The sequence below is a fragment of the Parambassis ranga genome, chromosome 7, assembly GCF_900634625.1.
Source record: "Parambassis ranga chromosome 7, fParRan2.1, whole genome shotgun sequence".
NCBI lineage: Eukaryota > Metazoa > Chordata > Actinopteri > Ambassidae > Parambassis > Parambassis ranga.
Window position 1 is genome coordinate 21,284,816 of NC_041028.1, and position 9,130 is coordinate 21,293,945.

A 9,130-nucleotide genomic window follows, 5' to 3' on the forward strand; every position below is an offset into this window, starting at 1 on the left:
TGCAGAAAGACATGCAGACATGCACACAGGCAGGCGTCCACACGCACAGGCTTGTAGCCATTTGCCAACACAAGGAACGTATACAAATTGTCATATTTAGCTGGATGAGACACCGCTGCCATATCCAGCATGCAGTGTGTCTCCCCTGTGGCGCAGTCATTTAATGAATGATACCAACAGCGTACGGCCAAATATTAGCTTTCTCCATCTCCCTCAGTACTAGAGGGGTTCGCCTCCTCCTCCTCCTCCTCCTCCTCATCCCCCTCTACTTCCTGTACCCCCAAATTGCTCCAGCGCTCATTACTCCTGCAGGATTGATGTTTTCTTTTCATAAAGCACCAAGCTGATATCCCACAGATTTAGAATTAATAAAATATGAAGGACATTAATATTCCCAGCGTTCGCATTTTGCTATTATTGCAGAGGGGCGAGTGAAGCCCCCCGACTCACCCAGCCTGTCAATCACCCTCCAGGTACGCTGTTGCCTCTCTGCCCCAGTCGGGCTGGAGGTGAGCACTGCTGACAGACTTCACGCAAGTTCCTCAAGGACGTTAAAGGGCATGTGGTAGCACAGGCAGTGCATGTCTCTGCATTTAGGGCATCCTCCTGGTAATGTCCAAAAGGGGCGAAAATGTCTTTTTGTCCTTGATGTTTCAGTATGAATATGAAATTACCACAACAATCCTAATTTTAGTACTTCACTTCTGTCCTGCTGGAAAACTCCATTTTATTTTTAAATGTCAACTCTTTTAATAACAGTAGGTGTTTTTCTGACCCCGGGGTTTTGGTGGGATTGTTTATGGAAGCACCTTCCACATCAGCCCGTTCAGCATTTGTGTTTCTATTGTGTAAGATCCACCAGGCTCACAATGTGATGTAATAAATCAACAAGTCAATATCTCTCAACTCCATCCAGGAGCCTACAGAACCTCCAGCTCTTTGTTCTGCTGTCTAGTTTCTGCTGCTGTTGTTTGCCTCGAATATGTAATCAGAAACTACAGGTATTCCTTGTCTACCCCAGAAATAGTCCTAAAAGAGCACATATTGGAGCAAGTCACCTCAGCAGAACTAATGTGACACAATAGGCCATCCAGTGGTTAATGTAAGTAAACACCTAATGAGGAAAAACCATAGATAAAACGTTGAGCTGAAATCTATTGAAATCCACTGTAGAGTCAAGAGGAGCTGCAGTCAGATGATAATTGTCATTTGGTCCAAATTTAATATAAAAATACTGACTTTAACTTCGTACAGTTTATTGTATTGCAGGAAAATAATTTCAATGTGAAATCTAAAACAATCCCCTTAAAATTATGCCCAGAAGCAACCTTTTTTTACCCAAAAGACGAGGTTTCACATCTTGATTTCCATCATTCCATCCATTTGTGTTGGCATGTTTAGCCTTTAAATTTCCAATAATCCAGTGGACACCAGTGTTTGTCCCAACAAAGTTCTCTGATTGCATAGAGATGGCCATGAAAATGTAATAATGCGTGGATGTTTTTCTGCAAGATTAAAAACACATGTTTTGGTACAAAACAAAATTCATTGAATGAGAATGTTTTACTGATGGATTTGTATCTGATTTTTACTCCAATTATCATAATTAGGTATAAAAGAAATAGATAAAAATATATCAGAGGAAAGTTTAATTTTCTCTGTTATTCTTAATAATAGTGGTTTCTTTATTTTATCCACCTTTAAAGAAAGCACTGCAAAAATGTCAAATTATTATTATTCCACTAAGGCCATGAGGTACATGAGCACATCAATGTACATATTTTATCTCAAGAACCCTTTTTGTTAAAATCTTGTCTGTCTTTGTTTTAGATAGCTAGCAGCCAAAACAACATTCAGAGAAAACACATACAGCACAGGCCTCATGTTTCCTTCTCTCATTGTAGCGTCAGCTGTCCAGAGCTGTGGCTCTAGGTGGGTTTGTCTGACAGTCTTTAAACATGACAGATAAGAGGGAATAATTAATTTATCAGAGCAGGCCAGGCTTTAATCCCTGGTGTCCTGGTGATAAGGGAAGGTTTCTTCTCCCCTGATCCCTCCTGCCGATAGGGGCTGTTTCCTTGGCGGTTTCCCGTTAATAAGCCTGTCAAAGAGGCACACGACTCTGGGCTCTGTCCCGTACAGGTTATCTCACCGCCACACGTTCCCATCTCCTTCCTGACAGCCGACAGCAGCCAGGTCGCCAGGCCTTTGAAACCCTGGGAGAGCAGGGCCCGTGGGCGTCTCTCTGAGGCGGCCCTGTCATTTAAACCTGCTAATTCAAACATCAGGTGGGTCTAAACCCACCAAGCACACAGTGGAAGAGAGAACAATGCTCAGTGGACGGTGCACACACTCTTGCCCAAAGCTGTATTTTAATAATTCTCTTTTAACACAAATAACACAAATGAAGCACAGACATGTTTAGTCCAGCTTCTCTCCTCTTCTCTGATCTACCCTGTATTCAATTCATCTCACCCCCCACATGCCCTTAGTAGAATTGATTGGTTGCTTGTGAGATAGGAGGCGTGTGGACATTTTTCATCCTGCTATAATATGAAGTATAGGTCTGGATGGAGAAGTGATGAGATGTGTTGAAGCCATTTCTGACGGGAAATATGGTAATGTTTTGGAAGCAGACCGTAGCCTTGAAGCTGCGGAATCTACAATATGCACACTAAGCAGCTTCAGTTTGAATAACTCAGTAATATTTAAGTATAAACTACTGTTTATCCTGGAAAATGGTTTTCTGAAGGTCTTGTCAGTCTACATAAATTGGAACAATATTTCTCTCGCGTCGCTAAGCTATTCAGATGAGGAAAGACAAACAATTGAAACTAAATCTTGAAGACATCCTGCAAATACACACCGAATTATAGATGCAGCAATGATAGTGGCTCATTTAGTTTTTAATTTGGAGGCTGAGTGGCCCACAGAGTGATTGAGGGGGACAGTGTGTATCTCAGGGGAGCAGCAGGCTGTCTGCTAAGTAGCAGTGAGCATGGTGGCCTTCGCTGCACTGTGGTCCTTCATCATTTCCCTAAAGCCTCACCTATTTTGCAGGCTGACTGCATGCATTATCATATTTTATGTGGGTCATGAAAAGCACAAAGAAGTTGCGCTGCTAAAGAGAATTTGTGTGCACTCTGAGCGGTGTGTGTGTAGTTGTTGTGCATTTCTTATGCATAGTGTACATACAGTTAAATCCTGAACATTTGGTCTCAGAATGAAAATATTGCCACTAACCCTCAGAGTGTATAATTCATGATTTTTCTCGAATCTGTAGTTTTATTATTGATCTTGTGTACCCAACTTTTTATCTTCAAAGCACCCAACCAGTTTACACACAATCAAGTCAAGGTCAGTTCTGAATGATTCACTTTGTGTCCTCGCTCTGCCAGTCTGTCTCTGTCTATTTGTCTGTCTTCTGGCTAACTGGAGCTCTTCAGCTTTTTCGATCTGTCCAGCCTAGGGAAAAAAAAAAACATTTAGCCAATGCTGCTTCTTATCTCTCTCGCTCCTCTAATCTCCTGTGAGCTGCAGGAGTGGAGGCAGAGGGGCTGTCATTGTCCGGGGATGTGAACCTGCAACCTTTTCAATTTCACCCCGCGCTTCAAAGCTCTTCCGCCTGGGCGATCTCACGTCCAGGACAAAGGTGCCATTTGCTTTTCATTTCCTCCACGATAAGAAAAGAGAAAACGTATTGTATATTGTAATACTCCTTCACCTTTGTGACATCAGCAAAATTGAGGTGCAGGTGAAAGATCAATACAAATTAAAAGTAAATACAAAAAAGGCAATGAAGAAGAGGAGATACATGTTTGGAAATCCATTTGCGTTGTCTGGCTTCTTCCAGCTGCAATGCTTTGTTTGTTAAAGTGGCGGCAGAAAGAGGATGAGGACAGAATTAAAAAGCTTTTTTATGAATATCTTTTTACAGTAATTATTATTAAGTGAAGTTAATTGAATTATTGAATTTGAATAATTATCACTTAACAGTGTTGCCTTCATCATTAAACTTCCAACGTTACATCTGCCTCTGTGCAGCAGCTGGCTTCACCAGTATGTCATTCCTCATCTGGACTGGTTTAACTGGATTCCAGCTGCGTGGTCAATGTGGTGGAGAAGCAGCTCCTTGCTTTTCTGTTTGCCTTAGTGCAATGAACCACTTGCAACAATGAGTTACAGTTTTGATTTATTGCGACATCCTTCGTCCTGTTTTCCAGCTGGACATTCCACCTTCAACATTTCCATAATGCTATACCTGACATCTTCTCCTCACCCTTCTCTGCTGTGCTAGAGGAAACCTGCAATGTAATATTTTGTCATTATAGTAGCAATATCTACACAACATTAGGCAGATTACATCTGGCTGGCAACATGTTTCAGCGTCTGAGCACACCTCACAGCGTGGCAGGTGGTCTTGCATCGATCAAGCGCAGCGCTGCCAAGATTGGACGGCTGAATGGGGAAATGGCAGCTCGCAGTAATTGCATTTGTCTTCCCACTATTCTGTTTCCCTAACAGAGCTGCATTTCCATAGGAATGGTTTAATGATATTGCACATATCCACAGGAGGGAAAGAGTTTCAAGAAAATGAAGACGCAGTGTTTATTTTAACACCTAACTTTGCTTATGGCCTCTCCAGGTGTAGATGTATAGATGAAGCCGTAAAACTCAAAAAAAGAGGACATAAAAATGTTCAATCTGTACACACCCTGGAGTAACCGTATAATGATGCAGCCATAACCTGTAGCATCACAAATCTGGCCTCATCTCTTTAGTCTATTATTGTTATTTGTTTATTTATTTTTTAAATGAGTTTACATAAACAAACACATCAGCGCTGCACTGAAAAGCAGTAGTTGTAGTTTCCAGTCTCTCCAGTTCAGACTTTAACATCCCTTTCTGAAGTGTGCTGTCATGCACTGGTAACCACACCTCACAGGACTGACACCCCTCAGAATACAAACATACAGCACAGTGAGTTCATACCAGAAGAGCTGGACGAGAAGTATTCAGGGGCTGTAAGCTGTTCTTATAAAAACACAGTGAGATGATGGGGATGTTTTTTTCAAATGAACTTTTATCACTTGCTCAGCGGGCTGAACTCAGCAGTGGTTGACTGATTAATTCTGTTGGTGTAAATGTAGTTGTGCTCCGCTGTGTTCATTTGAACAAAGGTATATAAAATGTTTATTATCAAGGAGGGATTGGGGAGTTAAAGACAGATAAACAATGGTATTAGCCATCTGTGTCCCTCAGTGTACCTTCCCAATCCACCAGAACTGCATCTGTATTAGATGCATTAGCACCTTATGTTTTTTAACGTATTGTGCTAATATGTGCACCATTGCATACTCTGCTTTACAGCATGGTTTTGATTGTGTAGGTGTGTGTATGATTCGACAGCTGTTTGGTAACCCAGATATATTGAGATGCAATCCCGAAATGCATTACCACTGTAAGTCAGGTGTGGTCCTGTACTCTGCCCACTTCACAGTGGCTGTGAAAAGACACACAGTGAGCAGTTGACGAGCATCCTGGGAGATGCAGTGGCATTTCCATTGTTATTGCTTCTGTAAATCTGAGCAGAGCCATGGGATTACCATCAGTGCAAATTAAAAACAAATAAAGACGGAAATCTGGATCTATTATCCTCTGATTTATGGACCAATGACTCACAGCAGGTTGGGTCAGTGAGCTATAGTGAGTGTGCGTTCTAGCAGCCCCATTGCCAGCTCACCTGCCAGTCAATAACCTATTTAATTTAATGTCACAGCCTATATGGGCAAAGCATATTGACAAGCTGCAGAATGCACCTTCAAGAGGCCCCCAGCTGCAAGCGCCAGATAAACTGCATTTGAAAAATTCAATCTTGTGTTCATGGATGCCCCTGAGTCCCTATAAATTATTAAAGCCCCCCCCCCCCAATAATGTACGGGGAGAAACTTCTAGTTAAGGAGTCAGTGATTTCAGGGGTTGGGGTGGGTGATCAGTTGTTGCAGACAAACCACTATTCCCACATCACATTTCCAGCTACGTCCATCTGTTCTCAGAGGTGACACAGTCTCTAACTGGCCTTTATGAATCTTTCAGAGGAGAAGAGGGAAAAGATGGCATTTCAACATTTAATAAAGTGTCATTCCTCAAGTGTAATGCTGGTTCTATATGTTTTGCTGTAGACTGACATTTTAAATAAGGTCAGTTCTGCTGTTTGAAAACTGTATTCAGAGGTAAATAGTGAAGATGACGAGACATGTGGCAGTCCTGTTTGAATTCTTTCTGACTAAAAACAAAATCAAATGTTGACATGCAAGCCCTCTGATGCATTATTGGTCGGATGACATCTGAAGGTGACTCCCTCTACAAGTCTACATTTTTGATGCCTCTGTCCTGTCGCAGTCAATAAGCCATTTAATCTCGGTGCTCAGTCTGAGTCGATGCAGCCGATGTCGTGTCCGGGGCTTATGGTAGACAAGATGAGGGTTCTGCCCAGACCTGATAAACCATTCATTTCCTTGAGCCTCTTTGTCTTCCATTTGGTTCAGTGAAAAGAGCTCTTGGCCTATTTCAATCTTGGGTGCCTCTCTTTAATGAGCTACTTTAATCCTTAGCAGCGAACGCAGCTTGCCTTTCGGCATGAGAAAAATGTACTAGATTAGAGGATTACTCACATTTTTTGTATTCATGTACTAATTTATGAACACATGGAATTCCAGGAATTCCATGAAAAATAACAATAATGAGGGGTTATGCCCGTTTCCATGCTGGGGTGAATCATCCCCTCAGGGATATTAGCAGCTGTATGAACCTACAGTATGTCTGAAGTTTGTTGAATCCTTAGTTTATACTATTTGTTGCTTTAACTGAGCATCTCTGTGTTTGAGTTCTATATGAGAGCATAATATAGAACATCTGTCTTAAGGCTTCTATACAAGATTGTGAACAATATACCTTTTGTTTACTTAGTTTATGTCAGCTTGAAGTTTGTGCTATGCTAAGTGTGCAACAGCAGCTAACATGATAGATTAGCATAAGCTACTAGAAGGAGAATGCTGTCTGGAATGGTAATTTATTCGACCTTCTCAGGATTTGATTTGGTTCATACCATAGTATGTGGAGTATTATGTCCAAAATTGTGGATTGTGGCCCGGGAAACAAGATGGTCTTAAGCTAATGTGTTGCTTTTGAAGAGTGATGCAAGACGGGGGCAGTTAGCCAGCAGGATGAGTTCAATGCTCCAAAACATTGATGAAAGAACTGTTGCATACTATTACAGAAATCCAATGGGGCCAGGGAATATTACTATTTAACAGGCATACAGTTTAGATTTTGACTGTTGTCTGAGCCATTTTTACGTCCATTGTTTTTTGTTTTGTTTTGTTTTTTCCCTTTCAGATGCACCTGACAGCTTATATGCATATGAATAAGGATCCAAGTAAATATTGACTTTTCAAAAGCAATACCATTGTGCGGCTGAAAGATCAGGTCAATTGGAGCTTTTGTGGGAAACAATCGTTGTGAGGGGTGTAGGCAGACAAAGTGCAGTGGCATGCCTCCCAGGCTCCTCGGGATCCGGCCACAGAACATCTCGGTAAATGCGGTCAGACAGATGAGTCTCGCCTCGGAGCGCTGCGTCCCAAGGGCAGAGTGACATTTTCTGGGGACAATATGGGACTGCAGTGACATAGAAAACTACCCCCCACCCCCCAGCTCTCCTCGACACTGCGGTTCTGTACCCCCCCTTCTCGTTTCCTGTCCTCTATCCCTCCATCCATCCCTCTCATTACTTGCTCCCTCTCTCTGCTAATTTTCCTGGTCCTGAGTGCTGCGGTAAGTGCCTTCTGCCTTTTCATTCTGTTACAGGTCAGGAGACTTGACAAAGTTCCAAAAGCCTGGTGGCACTGCAGCGGGGAACAAAACAGATGAAAATGTGACTGAGTTCAACAAAGGAAAATGATTACTGACAGGGAAGATGCACAGCATCAGTACATCAGTACATTGTGTGTGTATTTCTGGACAGAACGTTGTAGCTGCTGTGTCATAAACGGCAATGTTGGAAGATGGAAAGCCGGTAAACAATATAACGTTCATATTTTAAGCTTTTAATTGTTCTTTCACTGTTCACCGTATATGTGAGACCAACACATCTTTTCTATGTATTTGCTGTTTGGCCTCCTGTACAGTGCTGTCATCCCTTTGAGTCACACTGCACATCTGTCATTGTGGATCGGTACGGTGGCCTGTGTGACAGATGAGTCCTTCCCTCTCAGCAGGGACTCTCTCCGGGGAGGTGCAAAATTCTGCGCATCCAAGCATTGGCAATCATGCATAGCGCCTTGATGAGAGACAGGGCCTCCGCCGCTTGATTGACTGGCATACTAACATGACGCGATGGCTACAGACACCACGGGCACAGAAACATAAAGACCACAGGCGAAGCAAGCCCTGTCCTCGACACACAGGAACACGCTTGGACACACAGAACAAATCGCTGCACATTAAGAGCTCATCTTTCTGCCTCTCTCCTCCACTAAATAGTGTGACTAGCCGATATCCATGGCTAATCTCATTAGTGTATGTCACAGAGCAGGGGACAGGTTGCCACTGAAGCTGTATGAACTAGGTATTACTGTTGATTACACAAACACAGCACTCTCCATCACAGAGGAAGATAGTTCATTGTCCACTTCAGAAGAGGGATAATGTATTCAATCAGGGTTTGGAGAGTTTCTTGACATGGGCAGTAGAGGGTCAGAGACAATTAACTTTCAAGGGTCTAGTGAGATTTAGGGTTAAAACCATCAAGCTGAGCTAGTAATTTGTTTTCTCCTTTGTCGCAAAGTGAAAGCCAGTTAGTGGTCCATCCAATTAAGACTTTGGTTCAGACGTGGCCTGCAGTGGCGTCCTGCAGGCAGGCGCGTGGAGCAGGAAGACGTCTCGGTGGAGGGCTGTCTGTTACACAGGGATTATTTGACACTTTGCTTTGATTGCTCTATTTTTCTGTGCTGGGTTTCGCTGTAGGAGGCTAACGGGCTCAGTTCAAGACTGTCCTTCCCAGTGAGGACAAGCATTGAGCTCCCACTGGGTCAGCAGGACACTGATTGGGTGAGAGACTCAGCACCAGGCG